This window comes from Hyaena hyaena, unplaced genomic scaffold (assembly GCF_003009895.1).
Source record: "Hyaena hyaena isolate Hyena2069 unplaced genomic scaffold, ASM300989v1 scaffold_315, whole genome shotgun sequence".
NCBI lineage: Eukaryota > Metazoa > Chordata > Mammalia > Carnivora > Hyaenidae > Hyaena > Hyaena hyaena.
This window is the reverse complement of record NW_024080948.1, coordinates 1,878,749-1,887,674: the sequence shown is the minus strand read 5'-3', so window position 1 is coordinate 1,887,674 and position 8,926 is coordinate 1,878,749.

Sequence of the window (8,926 nt, the reverse complement as noted above, 5' to 3'; positions counted from 1 at the left end):
CCTTGAAAAGATTACGCTCAGTGAACGAAGCCAGGCACAAAACATCACATATTGTATAATTCCATATATATGAAATATTTAAAATAGGTAAATCCATAGAAACAGAATGCAAAATGGTAGTTACCAGGAAGACAGGGAGTGGCTGAGGAACATAACTGCTTAATGGATATGGGGTTTTATTTTGGAGTGATGGAAATATTTTGGAACTAGACAGAGGTGGTGGTTGCACAAAACTGTGAATGCCACACCTCCATCTGAAGCAAAGACTTCTAGGGGCATTGGATGGCTCAGTTGGCTGAGCATCAGACTCTTGATTTCAGTTCAGGTCATAATCTGTGCTTTCAGCACAGACCCTGTATGGGATTCTCTCGCTCTCCTTCTCTGTCTGCCCTTCACCTGCTTGGGCATTCTCATTCTCTCTCTCTCTCTCTCTCTCAAAATAAACAAACATTTAAAAAAATAAAATAAAATAGAACAGAGGCTTCTAGACAGAAACTAAACAGAGACATCCAGGAAGATGACAGACTGGGAGGACCCGAAGCTTACTTCATCCCACAGATACAACTAGATAACAGGCACATTAGTGTCAATAACCCAGAAAATGACCTGAGGACTGGCAGAATGACTCTCCACAGCTAAATGCAGGGAAGAGGCCACACCGAGGATGGCAGGAACGGAAGAGAAATAGTGGAGAGATAAATGGACCCGCGGGACTGCCCATGAGATGCCGAAGGTGCTGGGTACTGAGAGGGGAGAGAAACAGACCCTCACACCAGGCATCCCAGACACAGGGAATTAACACAGGAAGATGGGAAGACAAATCCCCATAATATTTGGACTGAAAACCAGAGGGGCTGAATTTCATGAGCTCTTACCATCAGAGAAGTTTAAGACCTGGAACTATAAAAGTCAGCAGGCTCAGCTCTAGGAGAGCTGGGAGGGCGAGACAAAATAAAAACAAAAACCTTCCAACCTACAATAGCAGCAAACCACCCAGATGTTCTAATACCATTCTTTATAAAAGTAACCAGGACCCCTTGGAGAAATGACTAATTTCTAGAGACCAGAAAGGACTAGAAAGAAAATATAAAAGATGGCCCTGGAGCATCTTATTAATTACTCAAAGTAAGAAAGTGCTCAAGAAAACCACAATGATGGAAGTATGTCAAAGGGTTAACAGGGCCAACTGGAAGAGCTGCCAAAAGCTGAAACAATGGGACCAACAAAACAAAGTGGTACCGGATTATAACCCAAAGTATAAAACAAATATCCAGCAGTCTATACTGATAAAAATAAATTATTCAGTAAATAAATGGGGGTAGAACAGACAATCTCCTGTGTAGAAAAACCCTAACTGGCTTACATAGCTATTTCGCCTCACGGAGGCAGAGCATAACTTCCCACTGGTTAGATTTCAGCTGCACAGTGACGTGTCTCCCAAGAGCACAGTGTGGAAAGGGAGGAGAGCCACTTTGCAATGAAGAAACCTGACAAACGCTACTTCAAGCCGGGTGATCAAGGTTAACATGAACAGTGTTAAATCATACTAACAGTATGTACCCTTACGATGTGATGAGAACAGTACTTTATCTCTGTAGCCTTCCACCCCCAAACATGTTAACTGCAGTCTCATCATGAGAAAAACATCTGGCAAACTCCAACTGAGGGGCACTCTACAAAGCATCTGACCAGTTCTCCTCAAAACTGGCAAGGTCATCAATAACAAGTCTTAAGAAATGGTCACAATTGGGGCGCCTGGGTGGCTTAGTCGGTTAAGCGTCCGACTTTCGCTTAGGTCATGATCTCGCGGTTCATGGGTTCGAGCCCCGCGTCAGGCTCTGTGCTGACTGCCAGCTCAGAGCCTGGAGCCTGTTTCAGTCTGTGACTCCCTCTCTCTCTGACCCTCCCCTGCTCACGCTGTCTCTCTCTCTCTCTGCTAGAAATAAATAAAACATTTAAAAAAAAAAATGGTCACAATTATGAATATACTAAAAACCACTGAATCATATACTTCAAAATGGTGAAATGAATGGGATGTAAATTACATCTCAATAAAAAAGGAGGGAGGAAATCAGCCAAAGTGGTTATGGTAATATTAGACAATGTAGATTTTAAAGCAAAAAATATTACCAGGGTGGGGTGTCTGGCTGGCTCAGTTGGGGCAGCATGTAGCTCCTGACCTTGGGACTGTGAGTTTGAGCCCCACATTGGGTTGTAGAGATAATGTAAAAATAAAATCTTAAAAAGAAAAAAAATTACCAGAGATAAAGAAGATTATATCATAATGATAAAGGAGTCAATTAATCAAGGGAACATAAAAATCCTTAATGTTTATTCACCTATTGATAGAGCTTCAAAATACATGAGGCAAAAAATGATAGAATTAAAAGGGAAAAGAGACAAATACATAATTATTTTAAAAAATGTCAATACCTTCTCCTCAACAGCTGATAGAACTTGACTGAAGCAAGCAAGGATATTACAGACTTGAATAAAAACCTGAATTGACTGACATTTATAGAACTCTACCCCAACAACAGAATATTCTTCTCCAGTGTACAGTGAACATTTACCAAGACAGATCATATTTTGAGCTATTAAATAAATCTCAAAAAATTCAAATGATTAAAGACATACAAAGTATGTTCTCTGACCACAATGGAATTAAATTACATAGCAGTAACATAAAGATCTTAGGAAAGCCCCAAATATGTGGAAATGAGCCTTACTCTTTTTTTTTTTAAATGTTTATTTTTGAGAGAGAGAACACACGCACAAATGGGGCAGAAGCAGAGACAGAGAGAGACACAGAATCTGAAGCAGGCTACAGGCTCTAAGCTGTCAGCACAGAGCCTGACGCAGGGCTTGAACCCATGAACCATCATGACTTGAGCCGAAGTAAGAGGTTTAACTGACTGAGCCACCTAGTCGCCCTGTAAATGAACCTTATTCTAAATAACACATGCGTCAAAGAAGAAAAAAAAGGAAATTTGGAAAGTATTTTTAAATCAATGGAAATAAAAATACAACATGTCAAAATACATGGAAGAAAAATCCATGGCAGCTTGGGAATAAGAGATCACTGGAGAGACAGACTACAAAGAAATACGAGAAAAATTTCAGAGGTGATAGATATACTCTCTTGATTTCAGGATGGTTGCATGGGTGTATATGTTAAAACTTATCAAATTGTACACTTTCAGGGGCTCCTGGGTGGCTCAGTCAGTTAAATGTCCAACTTCAGCTCAGGTCATGATCTCAGTTTGTGAATCTGGGTCATGCATCAGGCTCTCTGCTGTCAGTGCAGAGCTCTCTTCGGATCCTCTGTCTCCCTCTCTCTGTCCCTCCCTCACTCGCATGCACATGCATGCATGCATTTTCTCTCTCAAAAATAAACATTTTTTTAAATGCTAAAAAAAATTGTACACTTTCAATATGTATCAGTTGTATGTTAATTACACATATTTCAATAAAGCTATTAATAGTGTGTATACGTAATCATTGTGTAAAAACAAAGAGACGCTAATCATTGTAAATACAGAGACTATCTCTGAAAAGACTTATTAGAAAATGAAAAAAGTGCTTGTAGGAGTGCTGACAATACTGACTCCATCTCTGGCCCTCCATCTTGTTCCTGTCTGCGTGATGACCTCCCTGAAGGCTGCATGTTCCCAGGACCCCCAGAAGTAAACTATGCCCTGACTGGAATGAGAGAAGGCTGGTTCTGGTCTTCCTAAAATTGTTTATATAACTAGGAGAGATAACACAGTTTCTTCCCGACACTTTCTGGCACACAGGTGGCGCCCCAAGGTCTCTTAAGCATCAGACCCTTTGACTTCACATGATGCCCTCTGCACAAACTCTCGCTCTATAAAATCTGTGCGCTAAAATCCAGGCTTTGCAGAGAATAGCTGTGCAAAACCTAGACTGTCACCTGCCCAATCCCGTCAGTAAGTTACCCTGAATAAAACTTGGTGTAAACTGTGTAGAGTGGCTGGCTTCATATTCCAGGGCCAAAGTGCCCTCTCAGTTTGGAAGATACTATTCTGTGTCTCCCTCTCTCTCCGCTCCTCCCCTACTCGTGCTCTGTCTCTCTCTGTCTCAAAAATAAAATAAAACAAAAGGAAGATACTGTAGTGTCCCTCCTCTATCTTCTGACAGTGTTGGCCTTTGGCAAAGGGAACTAGATTAGAAGAAAGGGATAGGAGGGAAGCTGATCACTTATAGATACCTATTGTATTATCTGAATTACCTACCGTATGTATGTTTTTCTTTCTTTTTTCTTTAAATTTTTTTAATGTTTTATTTATTTCTGAGAGAGAGAGAGACAGCATGAGCAGGGGAAGGTCAGAGAGAGGGGGAGATACAGAATCTGAAACGGGCTCCAGGCTCTGAGCTAGCTGTCAGCACAGAGCCTGATGCGGGGCTCGAACCCACGAACCGTGAGATCATGACCTGAGCCGAAGTCGGACGCTTAACCGACTGAGCCACCCAGGCGCCCCGTATGTATGTTTTTCTTCTTCATACTTCAAATTTCAAATTTCAAAACTTTTTTAGAAGCAAAATCTTCCAATGATCATTCCCATTTAATAAGTACTTACCATTTCACAGGCAGTGCTAAACTCTTAACTAGTTATACTCTCACTGAACTTCATATGAGATAAGCATTTTATTAGCCTTATATCACTTGAGAAAACCAAGGCACAGAAGAATAAGGGGTACCTGGGTGGTTCAGTCAGTTGAGCGACCGACTCTTGATTTCAGCTAGGTCATGATCTCACAGTTTCAGGAGTTTGAGCCCTGTGTTGGGCTGTGCACGCTGACTGTACATGGAACCTCTTACGATTCTCTCTCTCCCTTTTTCTCTCTCTGCCCCTTCCCTGCTTGGTCTCTCTCAAAATAAATAAATCAACTTAAAAAAAACAAAAGAGTAACTATTCAAGTTACTTTGACTGGCTCCAATATTCTATGTTACCATCTTTTAGATTTTTTTTTTCATGATACTCACAGAATGACATAATGTTGGTAGTGAATGGTCCAAGAAAGACTGCTCAGAGCCTGCTAATGGGTAATGACATTTTAAAAATTCCAAGTGCTAACTGACTCAGTAATCAAAAAACCCAAAAAAACCAAAGCCCTGGACTAGATGGCTTCACAGGCAAATTCTACCAAACATGTGAAGAGTTAATATCTATTCTTCTCAAACCATTCCAAAAAATAGAAAAGGAAAGAAAATTTCCAATTCACTCTATGAGGCTAGCATTATTACTTTGATACCAAAGCTAGATAAAAATACCATTAAAAAAGAGAACTACAGGGGCGCCTGGGTGGCTCAGTCAGTTAAGCATCCGACTTCGGCTCAGGTCATTATCTCATGGTTTGTGAGTTACAGCCCTCCGTCGGGCTCTGTGCTGACAGCTCAGAGGCTCGAGCTCTGTCCTGTCTCCCTCTTTCTGCCTCTCCCCTGCTCGTGCTCTCTTTCTCTCTCAAAGAATAAATATTAAAAAAAAAAATTTTTTTTAAACAAAGAACTACAAGCCAATATCCCTGACAAACACAGATGCAAAAATTCTCAACAAAATACTAGCAAATTGAATTCAACAATACATGAAGCAAATCATCAACCACGATCAGGTGGGATTAAGTCTGGGCTGCCAGGATGATTCAGTATTTCTAAATCAATCAATGTGATGTATCACATCAGTAAGAGAAAGGTTAAGAACTACATGATCCTTTCAATAGATGTAGAAAAAGCATTTGACAAAGCACATTAAACAAAGCAGGTTGAGAGGGAACATACTTCAACATAATAAGGCCATATATGAAAAACCCACAGCTAATATCATCCTTAATGGGGAAAAACTGAGCTTTTCCCCTAAGGTCAGGAATTAGACAAGCATGTCTATTCTTGACACTTTTATTCAACATAGTTCTAGAAGTCCTAGAAACAGCAAAAAGAAATAAAAGGTATCTAAATCAGTAAAAAGTAAAACTCTCACTGTTTGCAGATGACATGACACCCTATATAGAAAACCCTAAAGACTCCACCAAACCTGCTAGAACTGATAAACGCATTCAGTAAAGTTGCAAGATACAAAATCAACATACAGAAATCTGTTGCATTTCTATACACCAATACTGAAGCAAGAGAAAGAGAAATTAAGGAATCAATCCCATTTACAAATACACTAAAACAATAAGATACCAGGAATAAACCTAACCAAAAAGGTGAAAGACCTATACTCTGAAAACTATAAAACACTGAAGAAATAAACAAAATAACACAAAGAAATGGAAAGTCATTCCATGTTCATGGGTTAGAAGAACAAATATTATTAAATGTCTCCATTTACTGCCTACCCAAAGCAGTCTATACATATGCAATCCCTACCAAAACACCAATAGCTTTTTTTTTTTTTTTACAGAGCTAGGACAAACAATCCTAAAATCTGCAGGGAACCACAAAAAAAACCCAAATAGCCAAAGCAACCTTGAAAAAAAACAAAGCAGGAGGCATCACAATTCTGGACTTCAAGTTACATTACAAAGCTGTAGTAATCAAAACAGTACAGCACTGGCACAAAAATAGACATAAAGATCAAGAGAACTGAATAGGAAATCCAGAAATGAACCCACAACTATATGGCCAATTAATCTCTGACAAAACAGGAAGAACATCTAATGGGAAAAAGGGTCTTCAACAAATGGTGCTGGGAAAGCTGGATAGCAGCATGCAAAAGAATGAAACTGGACCACTTTCTTACATCACACACAAATATAAATTTAAAATGGATGATGGGGAGCCTAGGTGGCTCAGTTGGTTAAGCATCCAACTTTGGCTCAGGTCATAATCTCACGGTTTGTGTGTTCAAGCCCTGCATCAGGCTCTGTGCTGTGCTTTTTTTTTTTTTTTTTAATGGATGAAAGACCTAAACATGAGGTCTGAAACTGTAAAAATTCTAAAAAAGAACACAGGCAGTAATTTCTTTGACATCATCTGTAGCAATTTCTTTCTAGATAGGTCTCCTGAAGCAAGGGAAACAAAATCAAAAATGAACTATTGGGACTACAACAAAATAAAAAGCCTCTGCATAGCAAAGCAGACAATCAGCAAAACTAAAAGGCAATCTACAGAATGAAAGAAGGTATTTGCAAATGACTTAAACATAAAGGGTTGGTATCCAAAATATATAAAGAATTTATAAAACTCAACACCCAAAAAACCACATAATCCAATTAAAAAATGGGCAGAAGACATGAATAGACATTTTCCCAAAAAGACTACAGATGACCAACAGACACAAGATGCTCATCAGCACTTATCATCAGAGAAATGCAAATCAAAAGGATAATGAGATGTCACACCACAACTGTCAGAATGGCTAAATCAACAAACAAGAATCAAGAGGTGTTGGTGAGGATGTGAACAAAAAGGAACTCAGTATGGAAAACAGTATGGAGGTTCTTCAAAAAATTAAAAATACGGGCACCTGGGTGGCTTAGTCAGTTAAGCATCTGACTCTTGATTTCACCTCAGGTCATGATCTCACAGTTCCTGAGATGGAGCCCCACATCGGGCTCCATGATCACAGCGCAGAGCCTGCTTAGGATTCTCTCTCTCCCTCTCTGCCTCACTCCTCCACTTGTGCTCTCTCTCTCAAAATAAATAAACCTAAAAAAAAAAAAAAAGGGTTAAAAATATAACCACCTTGGGACACCTAGGTGGCTCAGCTGGTTAAGCATCCAACTTCAGCTCAAGTCATGATCTCATGGTTCATGAGTTTGAGCCCTGCATTAGGCTCTACGCTGGCAGTACAGAGCCTGCTTGGGATTCTTGCTCTCTCTTCTTTCTCTGCCCCTCCCCTGCTCATGCTTTCTCCCTCTAAATAAATAAATAAAAACTTTTAAAAAGCTTATGATCCAGCAATTGCACTACTGCATATTTACCCAAAGAATACAAGAATAATATTCAAAGGGATACATACACCCCCATGCTTATGGCAGCATTATTTACAACAGCCAAGATACAGAAGCAGTCCAAGCACCCACTGCCTGATAAACAGATAAAAAAGATGTGGTATGTATATTTATATACATGTATACACATATAATGAACTATTATTCAGCCATAAGAAAGAATGAAATTTTGCCATTTGCAACGAGATGGATGGAGCCAGAAAGTATTATGCTCAGTGAAGTCAGTCAGTCAAAGAAAGACAAATACTGTATGATTTCACTCACAGGCAGAATTTAAGAAACAAGTAAAGGAAATAAAATAAGAGGGAGAAATCAAAAAGAGACTCTTAATTATAGAGAACTGATGGTTACCAGAGGGGAAGCGGTAAGGGGATGGATTAAATAGGTGATGGAGATTAAGGAGTACTTGTGACAAGTACAGAACAATGTAGGCTAAGTGTTGATTCATTACATCGTACACCTGAAACTAATACATTAGTTATATATAACAGTTAACTAACTGGAATTAAAATAAAAACATAAAACATAAAAACAAAAGAAAAAATAAAACAAAACCATAATATAAAACAAAATCACAAAACAAAAACAAAAAACCCAAGTGATGCCAGACCTAAGGACAAAGAATGAACGGCAGGCTAAAAAAACAAAAAGTTGATGAGGGAAATCCTCAGGTAAAATAAGAGAATAAAGTAAGGAGATGGGCAGCTACCGGAGTCAATTCATTAAACCAAAATATTAGAAAGATCTAGAGCAGTTTTTCCCAAATAGTTCCCTCCATCTTCCCCTCCTTCAGTCTAACTCCTAGGGTCCAGGGTACAAAATCAGAGGCGTTAACAGTGTCCACAGCAGAAACTGGGCTGGGAAACAACACAGAACAGTCTGTAGGGAAAATCCCAGAAACACTAACCAAGACAAAAGTGACGTAAAAGAAGAGAGACAAAGGGACCAC